This window comes from Lynx canadensis, chromosome A2, assembly GCF_007474595.2.
Source record: "Lynx canadensis isolate LIC74 chromosome A2, mLynCan4.pri.v2, whole genome shotgun sequence".
Taxonomy (NCBI): Eukaryota; Metazoa; Chordata; class Mammalia; order Carnivora; family Felidae; genus Lynx; species Lynx canadensis.
In genome coordinates this window covers 14,784,404-14,795,917 of record NC_044304.2, presented here as the reverse complement: position 1 = coordinate 14,795,917, position 11,514 = coordinate 14,784,404, and the positions used below count along the sequence as shown (strand labels likewise).

At 47.8% G+C, this 11,514-nt stretch overlaps 1 protein-coding gene across 1 annotated transcript in view; it reads left to right on the top strand.

The window, feature by feature from the left end:
• Positions 1-7,108: 7,108 nt before the first annotated feature.
• The window catches only part of ZDHHC3 (zinc finger DHHC-type palmitoyltransferase 3), a 53,507-nt gene continuing 49,101 nt past the window's right edge, over positions 7,109-11,514 (top strand). Inside the window, 1 exon segment of the mRNA XM_030305624.1 lies at positions 7,109-7,451. The gene's annotated coding sequence lies outside the window, so the exon portion shown is untranslated.

Genomic DNA, 11,514 nt, shown 5'->3' with positions numbered 1-11,514 from the left:
CACGTCGCTCGCGTCGCTCCCGCGCCGGCCGCGCCCCCCCCCCCATGCGCTTGTGCGTCATCAGCCGGCGCGGCGGCCGCTCCTGCAGCCACCGCTGCTGCCGCCACCGCCGGCAGCTCGATGGGCTTCTCCTGCGCGCCGCCCCGTGTCTGGACGAGTCCAGGAAGCCGCGGCGCCTCGTGCCGGGGAGCCATCGCTGCAGCCCGAGGCCGGGTCCCAGGTCGGGGGCTGCAGGGGGAGGCGACGGCGGCGGCGGTGGGAGCCCCACCGGGGGCCTGGGACTGGGGAACTGCCTCCGGCTTCACGGTCAGTGGGGAGTGGGAAACTGGGGTTGAGTGAAAAAGGCTGGGGTGAGGCCAGAGGCGTGGGCCGGGGCGGGAGCTTAGGACTTGCAGTGGGAGAGGCGCGCGTCGCAGTTTTCTGGGAGCTGGAGTTGAAGTAGCAGGTCGTGCGTGCGCGCGTGTGTGCGTGTGCGTGTGTGTGAGAGAGAGCGAGAGGCAGAGGGAGAGAGAGAAGAGAGACCGACCCCGAGTGAGGGGAGGGGGACGTCGTGATTGTCCTGAGGGGCTGTCTCCTTGCTCTCCTCCTCTCTTCCCCCCACCCCCGCCCTCCCTCCTGCGTTTCCCTAGTCCCTAGAATGGTTGAAAAGAAGAGACGATGAAGCCCTCTTTACTTCCTTCTCGGTGGGAAGGGTCCGAGCCAGAAGTGAGTGCCCATTAGTCCCGAGGCGTCCTACACCCCAAGGATTCCACCTCCCTGCCCGCTCTCTGGGGCTGACCAGACGCACACCCAGAACCTTGCAGGATCCCCCTTGTCCGGGGTGGTCGCTGGAGCATTCTCCCAGAGGAGGGGGCAGAGTCTTGGTAACCGGCGCTGGCGAAGGACACAGTGCCCAGCCATCTCCAGCGATGGCTGGAAGCTCGGCCTAAGGGAGTGATCGCTGGGAGCTGTGGACTGTTGCCCCCCCCCCCGCGCCGAAAAAAAGCCAGACCTGGCGGTAGCGAAGTAAAAGTATGGGCCTTAGATATCCAGAAAGGATACCTGCAAGGTGAATATAGGGTCACTGAAGGAGCCCGTTAAGGTGAGGCAGATAGGGTATGTACAGATTTTAAAAAGGTTATGTGGATAAATGGGGGAAAGTTAACCCAAAGTGATTGAAGCAAGGGGATCTGATGACTTTTCCAAATGTCCCTCTTCTAAGGAGCCTGCCTCCTGTTCTCAAAAGCGAAAGTACAATAACCCTTGACAGCTTAATCATCTAAAGAATGTATTTCTCAGATAGTAGCTTCAGTACTGTTTCACAGATTACTGAGAGCTTACTATGGATGGGCTTTGTGCCAACCTTGGAACACTAAAACAAATAAAACACAACTTCTGCCCAGAGAAGCTCCCCAGGCAGAGGGAAAGGCTCTGGGTCAATCTAACCACAGGACATGGTTAAGAGCTATGATGGTGGCACCAATGAGTACACTGGGGTTAGGGAGGTAGGTCAGAGGAGGGTACAGGGAAGAAGGACCTGCCCATACTCTTAAGTTCTAAACTGCTGAGTTCCAAAATAAATGATCACTTCTTAGTAGACTGGACATCAGTTCTTTCTTATGTCTCTACATAGTTCTCCGTAGGTGCACTTATAGGGAAGACATCTCACATGGTTGGACTTTGCCCTTCAGGGAAACTGGGAGAGGTGAAGCCGAAAGGGTTTTCTTCTGAATGAAAGCGCAGGTGCCCCACCTGTTGTGACACATGGGGATCTTTTTGATGAGGTAACAAGGGACTGCTGATGTTAGAAATGATATTTATTCTAGAAGATTGCTCAGAAAGTAGAGACCCTGGACATGGAATTTTAGTAGCTAGGATATCTAAGAGGATTGAAGGTTTAAAAGGTGGCAGCAAATGGACAGATCAGAAAAGACAGAAGGGGGGCTCAGTCGGGTAAGCGTCCAACTTAGACTCAGGTCATGGTCTTGCGGTTCGGGAGTTGGAGCTCTGCATTGGGCTCTGTGCTGACAGCTCTGAGCCTGGAGCCTGCTTCAGATTCTGTGTCTCCCTCGCTCTCTGCCCCTCCCCCGTTTGCACTCTGTCTCTCTTTCTCAAAAATAAACATTAAAAAAAAATTTTTAAAAAGAAGGAAGAGTCTGAGTTGGATACCATGGAATCATCTTTATATAGAAATCTTTCAACAGGTCTTTAAAATATAGAACATATATTTGAACCACTCCCCTGACAATTGGCTAAAGTTTCCTTGCTGGAGAAGGGTTGGCATAATAATATTATTATGGTATTAATATTATGAATGATGTCTGACATTTTAGGCTGACTAGGTCTGAAAGGTGTAAACAGTGGAATGTTTACTTTAAATTCTCTACTGAAACAACGGCACCTTCACTAATCATTCTATTCCAATGCTTCCAAAACATTTTTTATCACATTGGTTGTGACAATGCATTACACATGTTTAAAACTCACAAACTCAGACTTCTTTTTGATTTATTGGAGCAATTCAAAGAATGCACATTAGCTAGAAAACGAAGAAGCCAAGGATAACACCTTAGTCTGTAAAACCAACATGTTTTCCCATCACTGTCAGATTCCTTGGGGGCATACTGTTTTGTAGGTCTGTCCATTCTGAATCTCTGTACTCTGTTAATTTTATTTAACACTAACTTACATAGTGCCCGTTACGCGCCAAGCACTGTTCTTAACCGATTCGATCCTCACATGAGCCCTATGAGGCAAGTATTATCCCAGTTTTACATATTGGGAAACCGAGGGGAAGAGAGGTCGATTGTCTTGATCAAGGTCACAGGTCACATAACTAGAAAATGGCAGGGCTAGGATTTGAGACCAGGCAATCCAGCTCCCATCCTTGCACTCCTAACCATCCCTTTATGCAGTCTTCCCACCAGTCTCCCCTTTGTGTTCCTGGAGTATTTGGTGAAGGAGGCCTGTGTTTGTTATGGAATTGATAACTGCCCTAGAAGCTGTACTTTTTATTCCAAAAACAAAGGAGCTCTTCAAGCATAAGTTCACATCCCTTGAATCCTTTTTCTTTTTTTTTTCTTTTTTTTTTTTTTAATTTTTTTTTCAACGTTTATTTATTTTTGGGACAGAGAGAGACAGAGCATGAAGGGGGGAGGGGCAGAGAGAGAGGGAGACACAGAATCGGAAACAGGCTCCAGGCTCTGAGCCATCAGCCCAGAGCCCGACGCGGGGCTCGAACTCACGGACCGCGAGATCGTGACCTGGCTGAAGTCGGACGCTTAACCGACTGCGCCACCCAGGCGCCCCTTGAATCCTTTTTCTAAAGGAAATGTAGAAAACTGCATAGAACGTGGTGCTGAGGGGGACACTCCGATGTCTGTTTCAGTCAACCCTTTTATTATTTTTTTAATGTTTATTTTAATTGTGAGAGAAAGAACGAGAGTGGGGAGGGGCAGGGAGAGAGGGAGATACAGGATCCAAAGCAGGCTCCAGGCTCTGGGCTGTAGCACGGGGCCCAAGACAGGGCTCGAACCCACAAACTGCGAGCTCGTGACCTGAGCAGAAGTCGGCCGCTTAACCCACTGAGCCACTCAGGCGCCCCTCAGTCGATCCTTTTAGATAAGGGAAAAGGTTACATACAGGCCAAGTACAGCTTAACTCAGAGTAGCTGAGGAGAGCCCTCAACGACAGAGAAGGATGATGGATCTGGGACGGAGGATTGAGATAGGCATGGGGACCCAGATTCTAACCATGTGCCTTCCTCCCAGAGTAGACATCCGGAAGCTCTTCAAACAGGAAGTGTTTGTTTGCAGGCCTGGGAGTGTCTAGTGTTCTTGTGGGCCCGAAGAGATGAGACACTGAACACACCTGCCTAAAAGGAGTTTAGGATTTACTCTAGCTGGGGAGCCCAGGCACTTGAACAAGCGCATGAACAAGGCAATGAAACAAAGTGCTCAGTTGAGCCCGTGTAGTAATTAGACGTGAGGCCAACCTATAATAAGGCGCTAATTGTGCAGGCCAGGCATCAAGGGGGAGAGGTAAAGGCCTGCCGCCAGCCACTCGCAAGCAACAATGACATTACAGAGGTGGAGTATATCTGTCCCACCTAGCCTTGGTTAATTAAAGCAATAAAAGCCAGTTACAGAAGAGCTTGGGGCAATGCTGAGTCTGTGGGGTCAAAGTTGCAGAGAGCTCTTCAAAGCCCAGCAGGGGAACATCTTCTTTCCAGTCTTTAAGAGAGGTAGCCAAGTTCTAGGCTTTTCTTTACCTTTGCATTTTCACAATCAGCCCAGCACCCCAGAAAAGCAAAAGTGAGCGACCCTGTTTCCCTATAGAACTGTTTCCTTTAAACCCTCTGATTTGTCCTGCCTGTACCTTGTCTGAAAACACACTCGATGTAAATAACCTGTCAGGCCAGCAGGTCTTGCTGTTCTAGAAATTATAACTTGTAATTCCACTGGTAGAAAAATTGATAGGAATACATGGGTGACGCTTATTCTCATTAGAGGAAGGGTCTTCACGTGTGTTTCATTTTGAGAGGGCAGCGGGGCGCTTCTTAAGTCCTTCATTAGGGCACGTGTGGGGAAAAAAGGGGTCCCATATTCTGATTAGCAAATCTGGAAATACTTAAGCACACTTACACATGCTGATAGCCACAGAATCCAAACAGAAATGGTGCAGTGAGGTCTGGATATTGACCTGTTGGGGAAAAAAAGGAAGCAAATGCCATGCCTCCAGTTTCTTCCTGGTTTTGCATGTTTTCATCCTTTGCTTTCCTCTTTGAAAGCGGATTTCCAGAAACAACGGCTAGGTCATTCCTGGCTGTGAACTCTGAAGGTAAGAAGGCTCCAGTTCCGTGTCCCACCTAGTTCAGTTATTCTTCCAAGAAATGCAGGGAAATACCAAGAAGACTCCATCTTTTCTCTCCTCCAAACTAGAACCTTCCAGGGATGTAGAAACTTGACATTTGAACCCTGAATTTTCTGGGCCACCCGAGACATGAATTTCTCCTTGTCAGGGTCTGTGGGGATGGAATGCCTTTGGGTGGGATAGATACCTCACCTTAGAAAAATTGGGGCGCCTGGGTGGCACAGTCGGTTAAGCGTCCGACTTCAGCCAGGTCACGATCTCACGGTCCACGAGTTCGAGCCCCGCGTCGGGCTCTGGGCTGATGGCTCAGAGCCTGGAGCCTGTTTCCGATTCTGTGTCTCCCTCTCTCTCTGCCCCTCCCCCGTTCATGCTCTGTCTCTCTCTGTCCCAAAAATAAATAAACGTTGAAAAAAAAAAAAATTAAAAAAAAAAAAAAAGAAAAATAAACCTAGCGGGACAAAGGCAGTTCTGGCCAAGGTTCTGTTGCAGTAAGTATTGGCTTTGCTATGTGTGTGTGTTCCTAAACCAAGAAATAGCAGACAATCTAGAAAGGTCAGATGATGAGGAAACTAATGATCTGTGGTGGAAAGACTACTGAGTGTCTACTCCAGTGATCTGGGCTTTGCTGCACGTCATTTTTTCTGATTTTGAGTAAGTCAGTTAACCGCTCTAAGCCTCATTTTACCCTAAAATTTGTATCTTTACCAGATGGTAAATAAAGCTCAGAACCGACCATGGATTTACATATACTTAAACGATGAAAAATGGTCATTAGATTTTAAGGTTTCTCTCTTAAACCTTAAATCAAGCATCCGATTCGTGAATTCGGTTCAGGTCATGATCCCAGGGTCATGGGGTCAAGCCCCACGTCAGGCTCTGAGCTGAGCGTGGAGCCTGCTTAAGATTCTCCCTCCCCCTCCCCCCAATTTGCACATTCTCTCTCTAAAAAGAATAACATAAAATTTATTACAAGCTTTCTCTCTTTTACCACTTGGATGCATTTTGATAGTGCTTTTTCCACTCTGAAAAAAAATTAAGTGAATTAACAAAAGGAAATGGTAATTACATGCCATACTTCAAAAAAAGAAATTTTTTTTTAATGTTTTATTTATTTCTGAGACAGAGAGAGACCGAGCATGAGCAGGGGAGGGGCAGAGAGAGAGGGAGACACAGAATCCGAAGCAGGATCCAGGCTCTGAGCCATCAGCACAGAGCCCGACGCGGGGCTCGAACTCACGGACCGCGAGATCGTGACCCGAGCCGAAGTCGGACGCTCAACCGACTGAGCCACCCAGGTGCCCCTACATGCCATACTTGATTGAAAAACTGAACACGCTCAGGAAGATTGCTAACAGTTATTGGTGGATTTCTGTTTGAATATTAACAAACAACGAGGAAAGGAAGTTAAGGGATGCTTTTGGTAGAAATATAAAACCCAAGAAATTCACAATGAAAATATTGAATTTGTTCACGAGAACAAAGGAATCAGAATCTCAACCCTGAAAGGGATCTTAGCAATCAGCTCAGTCTTCTCACTTGTTTTGTAGAAGACGGCACTGGGGCTCCTGGGTGGCTCAGTTATTTAAGCGTCTGACTTCGACTCAGGTCATGATCTCATGGTTCGTGGGTTCGAGCCCCACATCGGGCTCTGTGCTAACAGCTCAGAGCCTGGAGCCGGCTTCAGATTCTGTGTCTCCCTCTCTCTCTGGCCCTCCCCCACTCATTCTCTCTCTCCCTCAAAAATAAACATTAAAAAATATATAGTTATGGATGAAGACACTGAGGTCCAGGGAGGGCAACTGTCTTGCCGGAGATCATGAGATAGGAAGCTGTAGGAGTGGGAATAGAATTCTGGCGTCCTGACTCCAAGCCCAGTATTCATTTAGCACTAGCATCCATCTGTCTCCAGAGCCCTCAAATAGGTGCCAGAGAGCCTGTTGCCTTGGTAGGCAGGGGCTACGGATTTGGACAGCCTTGTTCCTTGGTCCCGGGCTCCTCCAGGGCTCTGCTCTTGCATGGCACTTACTGATGTCTGGGATAAGTGGTATCAGACATCTGAAAGCTAAATGGCTGTCCTGCTTGTGGCCCGGTGCCACTGCAGTGACTGTTTTCTCGTTCTCTCTCGTAGCTCTTCTCCGATCCCTCCAAGGGCTTTGGCTTTTAGTCTTTCAAAAAGCCAAGCTCTTGCCTGGGTGATGTCATAGTGGCTGCTTGTCCGCACATGGCACAGTGTGGGGACAGGTGCCGTTTTCAGCACCCTCAGGTGGGACCCTTTGCTGCTTGGTCTCTGCCTAGCATGGGGGGGCTTTCTCCCCGAAAAAGCGGCGTGCTGGAACTTGGCCCCACAAGAAGCATTCCCCACCAGAAGCAGGTTTGAGGGACCCAATCTTAGGGTGACTCTCCTGGCTGAAGCTTCACATCCTTCCTGCTTCCTAGGTTAAGGCAGGATCAGCCTTCCAAATGTTCGCCGGTGCTCAGCCAGGGCCCCACCTGAGAGGACAGAATGCTTAAGTTCAGGCCTGCGCCTGTGAACGCCCCCACACGTGGCCCAGCCGATACCGCCACCTCCTCATAACCGTGTGTGGGCAGGACACCAAACAGTAAGTCCCCCAAGGTCACGGTGGAGGCCCCAGCACACCTCTCCCTTTGGTTTTCTAGTCATGGGGCAAAATGAATGGTTGTAGTGAGGCATAAACAGCAGGCTCTGGAATGAGAGCAGGCTTGGGAGCGTACCCTGTCACCTGCTTCTCAGAAATAGGAACTCAGCGGGGCGCCTGGGCGGCTCCGTCGGTTGAGCGTCCGACTTCGGCTCAGGTCACGATCTCCCACTCCGTGAGTTCGAGCCCCGCTTCGGGCTCTGTGCTGACTGCTCAGAGCCTAGAGCCCTCTTCAGATTCTGTGTCTCCCTCTCTCTCTGCCCCTCCCCTGCTCATGCTCTGTCTCTGTCTCAAAAATAAATAAAAACATTTTTAAAAAATTTAAAAAAAATCTTGCTCAGTTGGTTGAGCATGACTTTGGCTCAGGTCATGATCTCACGGTTTGTGGGTTGGAGCCCCTTCATCGGGGTTCTCTGTCAGCACAGAGCCTGGAGCCTGCTTCAGATTCTGTGTCTCCCTCTCCCTCTGCCCCTCCCCCACTCATGCTCTGTCTGTCTGTCTCTCTCTTTCTCTCTGTCAAAAATAAACATTTAAAAAAAAAAACTAAAAAAAAAAAAAAAAAAGAAATAGGAACTTAGGCAAATCTCTCCATGCCTCGGTTTCTGCATCTCAAAGGGGGATGGGAAAGCCAGGGTTTATATCGACAAGATAGAGTAGATGTGCAGATCAAACAGGATGAGACCTGTCTAGCGCCCAGCCCGATGCCTGGCAAGTAGTAGACACCCAGGAAGAATCCGGGCCCTGCCCTTACATTCCGCGTGCCTACCCGGACAGAGGCCAGAAGGCAGTTCAGGGCCAGATGAGACCACTGCACCTGATTACTAAGGGTTCACATTCAGTGAGAGTAACACACTCCGACCGTGTTGAAGGTAGCTAGGTTGGTGATACATTGTTACCTTTGGAAAGAGTTTGCTGCTAAGTTGCAGATTTCTGGAAGGAGTTCCTTCAAGGAGATGCCAGCACAAGCCAGTGGTAGATGCCGTCCACTAGACCGAGAGGGGAAGTTAGCCCCCTCTCTAGATATTGTTTTGGAAGTTGAACTCACTCCTGGAGCTTTATTTCTTTTTTTTTTTATTTTTGTTTTACATTTACTTATTTTGAGAAACAGAGCGAGACAAAGCGTGAGCGGGGGAGGGACAGAGAGAGAAGGAGACAGAATCTGAAGCAGGCTCCAGGCTCTGAGCTGTCAGCACAGAGCCCGACGCAGGGCTCGAACCCACGAACGGTGAGATCACGACCTGAGCCGAAGTCGGACGCTCAACCGACTGAGCCACCCAGGTGCCCGTAGAGCTTCATTTCTTTACCTATCTATAGAGCGGGCTGGACCACGGAGCACCTCGGTGCCTTAGTTGAGCATCTAACTCTTGATTTGGGCCCACGATTCGTGAGTTCAAGCCCTGTGTTGGGCTCTGTGCTGACAGTGTGGAGCCTGCTTGGGATTCTCTTTCTCTTTCTCTCTCTTTTTCTTTCTCTCTCCCTCTCACCCACCCCCCAAAAAACAGGCTGAACCAGAGTTTGGAAGAGGTCAGGTAATTCCTACAGTCTCTTTCTGAAAGGCTATGTGTTAAAAAAAATTTTTAATGAAATGCTTTATCTATGTCCTCCCTCATCATAGGCATTTAGTTCATGTTGGTGCATGCCTGAAGGCAGCACTGCATGTTTTGTCTAAAACTTATATTTTCGACAAAATCTCAAATGGGCTTCGATTTCCTCATCTATGGAACAGAAGGAGTTTGACTAAAATCGAATAGATGGTCTTTAAGGTTCCTTCCAGCTCTAAAATTCTGGCCCGGACAGTGATTTTTATTTATTTATTTTTTATTATTTTATTTAAAAAATTTGTTTTAATGTTTATTTATTTTTGAGAGAGAGACAGAGAGACAGAGAACACGAGCAGGGGAGGGGCAGAGAGAGAGGAAGACACAGAATCCGAAGCAGGCTCCAGGCTCTGAGCTGTCAGCACAGAGCCCGACGCGGGGCTGGAACGCACGAACCACGAGATCATGACCTGAGCTGAAGTCGGACGCTTAACTGACTGAGCCACCCAGGCGCCCCTGATTTTTATTTATTAATCAGTTAATCTTAAGCATGGTCTTGTTTAAAGTCTCGTGAATTTTCCACATTGTCATCACATATCACGAAGCATACCTAGAAAAGGAGAACGTAGAACGTGTTACCCAAACGAGTGTAGTTCCTACTGATCCCCAACGTTTGTGCCCTATGTTACGGCATCCTATATGCGGGTATGTGTTTCTTTAATAGATCTAGAAAGTCACGAGGTGGTGAACTAGTGGAAGGAGTGTTAGCCCCCATGAGCTGTCCAAATCCCAGACTCTGTTCTGAAACGAAGGCCTACTGTTAGAAGTCTGCGTGTGCACACAAGTGGGTTTTAAAAGAAGGTGTGGCCAGGGGTACCTGGGTGGCTCAGTCAGTCAAGCACAGACTTCGGCTCAGGTCATGATCTCACGGTTTGTGAGTTCAAGCCCCGCATCGGGCTCGCTGCTGTGAACACAGAGCCCACTTGGATCCTCTGTCTCCCTCTCTCTTTGCACCTCCCCTACTTGTCCTCTCATCATAAATAAATAGAAAGAAAGAAAGAAAGAAAGAAAAGAAAAGAAGAAAGAAAAGAAAAGAAAGAAGACAGAAGGAAAAGAAAGAAAGATAAAGAAAGAAAAGAAAGGCCAGTATGAGGCAGGAAGGTGCAATTTAGCTTTACTGACCACTACCTGATTTTCTCCGTCAACTTAATGTCTATAGGATTTGGCTTGGGGATGTGATGTTTTACTGTTTTGTTTTCTTTAAGTGTTTTGTTGAAGGTGAGTATGTCAGAAGACAAGAGGCGGGCAGAGCGTGACAGACCCTCCACGGAGGGAGGGAAATCGTGTAGACCTAGAACAGGCCAGGTGCTTTCCCTGCCTGGACACCCCTCCTTGGCTGGCAGCTTGTGATACAGATGATAAGGCCCTTTCCTTTGAACCACACCCTTACCTTTTGGGGGAAAAAAAGTTTAGTTGACTCATTTTGGTTTTTGTTTTGTTTTTAATGAAATATATCAAACATAGTGATCGTGGCTCATCTTTGTTTTTCTGAGAACCATCTAAAATGGGCATAAAATTGGGACTCCTGGCTGCCTCAGTCGGTAGAGCTTGCAACTTTTTATCTCAGGGTTGTAAGTTTGAGCCCCACACTGGTTTAGGGCTTACTTAAAAATAAATCTTCGAAGGAAAAATAAATGATAAAAAATGGGTATAAATTTGCAACCCTTTTAGATCCTAGCACAAATTAAGAGAATTTGTAGCTCCGATTAATTCGTCTTTTACTTTGCTTCAGGTTCCTTGTCTAAAGCTTCTAGGATATAGACCATTTATTCATCTTTGAAATTGTAGGGCTGGCTTTTGAACGCTTTTAAGTCTATCACTCTGAAATGTGAGAAATTTCTAAAAGAGGCAGACACCTATTCTTGAGACAGTGGAATTTAAACCAGGAAGGTTATGGATATACCCGTTAAGATGAATTTCTTAACGTTTAAGATGAATTGAGGGAAAATGGTTAGAATATCAGAAAGATGCTACTTTCTTCCAGGGGGCCTTTTAAGGGATTGTAGGGGTAGACAGAGTTATTTAACTGCAGTAAAGTTAGTTCAGTTGGTGGGGCGCCTGGGTGGCGCAGTCGGTTAAGCGTCCGCCTTCAGCCAGGTCACGATCTCTCAGTCCATGAGTTCAAGCCCCGCGTCAGGCTCTGGGCTGATGGCTCAGAGACTGGAGCCTGTTTCGATTCTGTGTCTCGCTCTCTCTGCCTCCTCCCCCGTTCATGCTCTGTCCTCTCTCTGTCCCAAAAAATAAATAAACGTTGAAAAAAAAATTAAAAAAAAAAAAAAAAAGGTTCAGTTAGAGTGCAACATTTAGGGCAAGTTCAAGAGGATACAAGACAACCCCCCCCCCCCCCAACGGCAATTCAGCATAATACTAGATTTATTAACATGTTAACTATTCACCTGAAACAAATT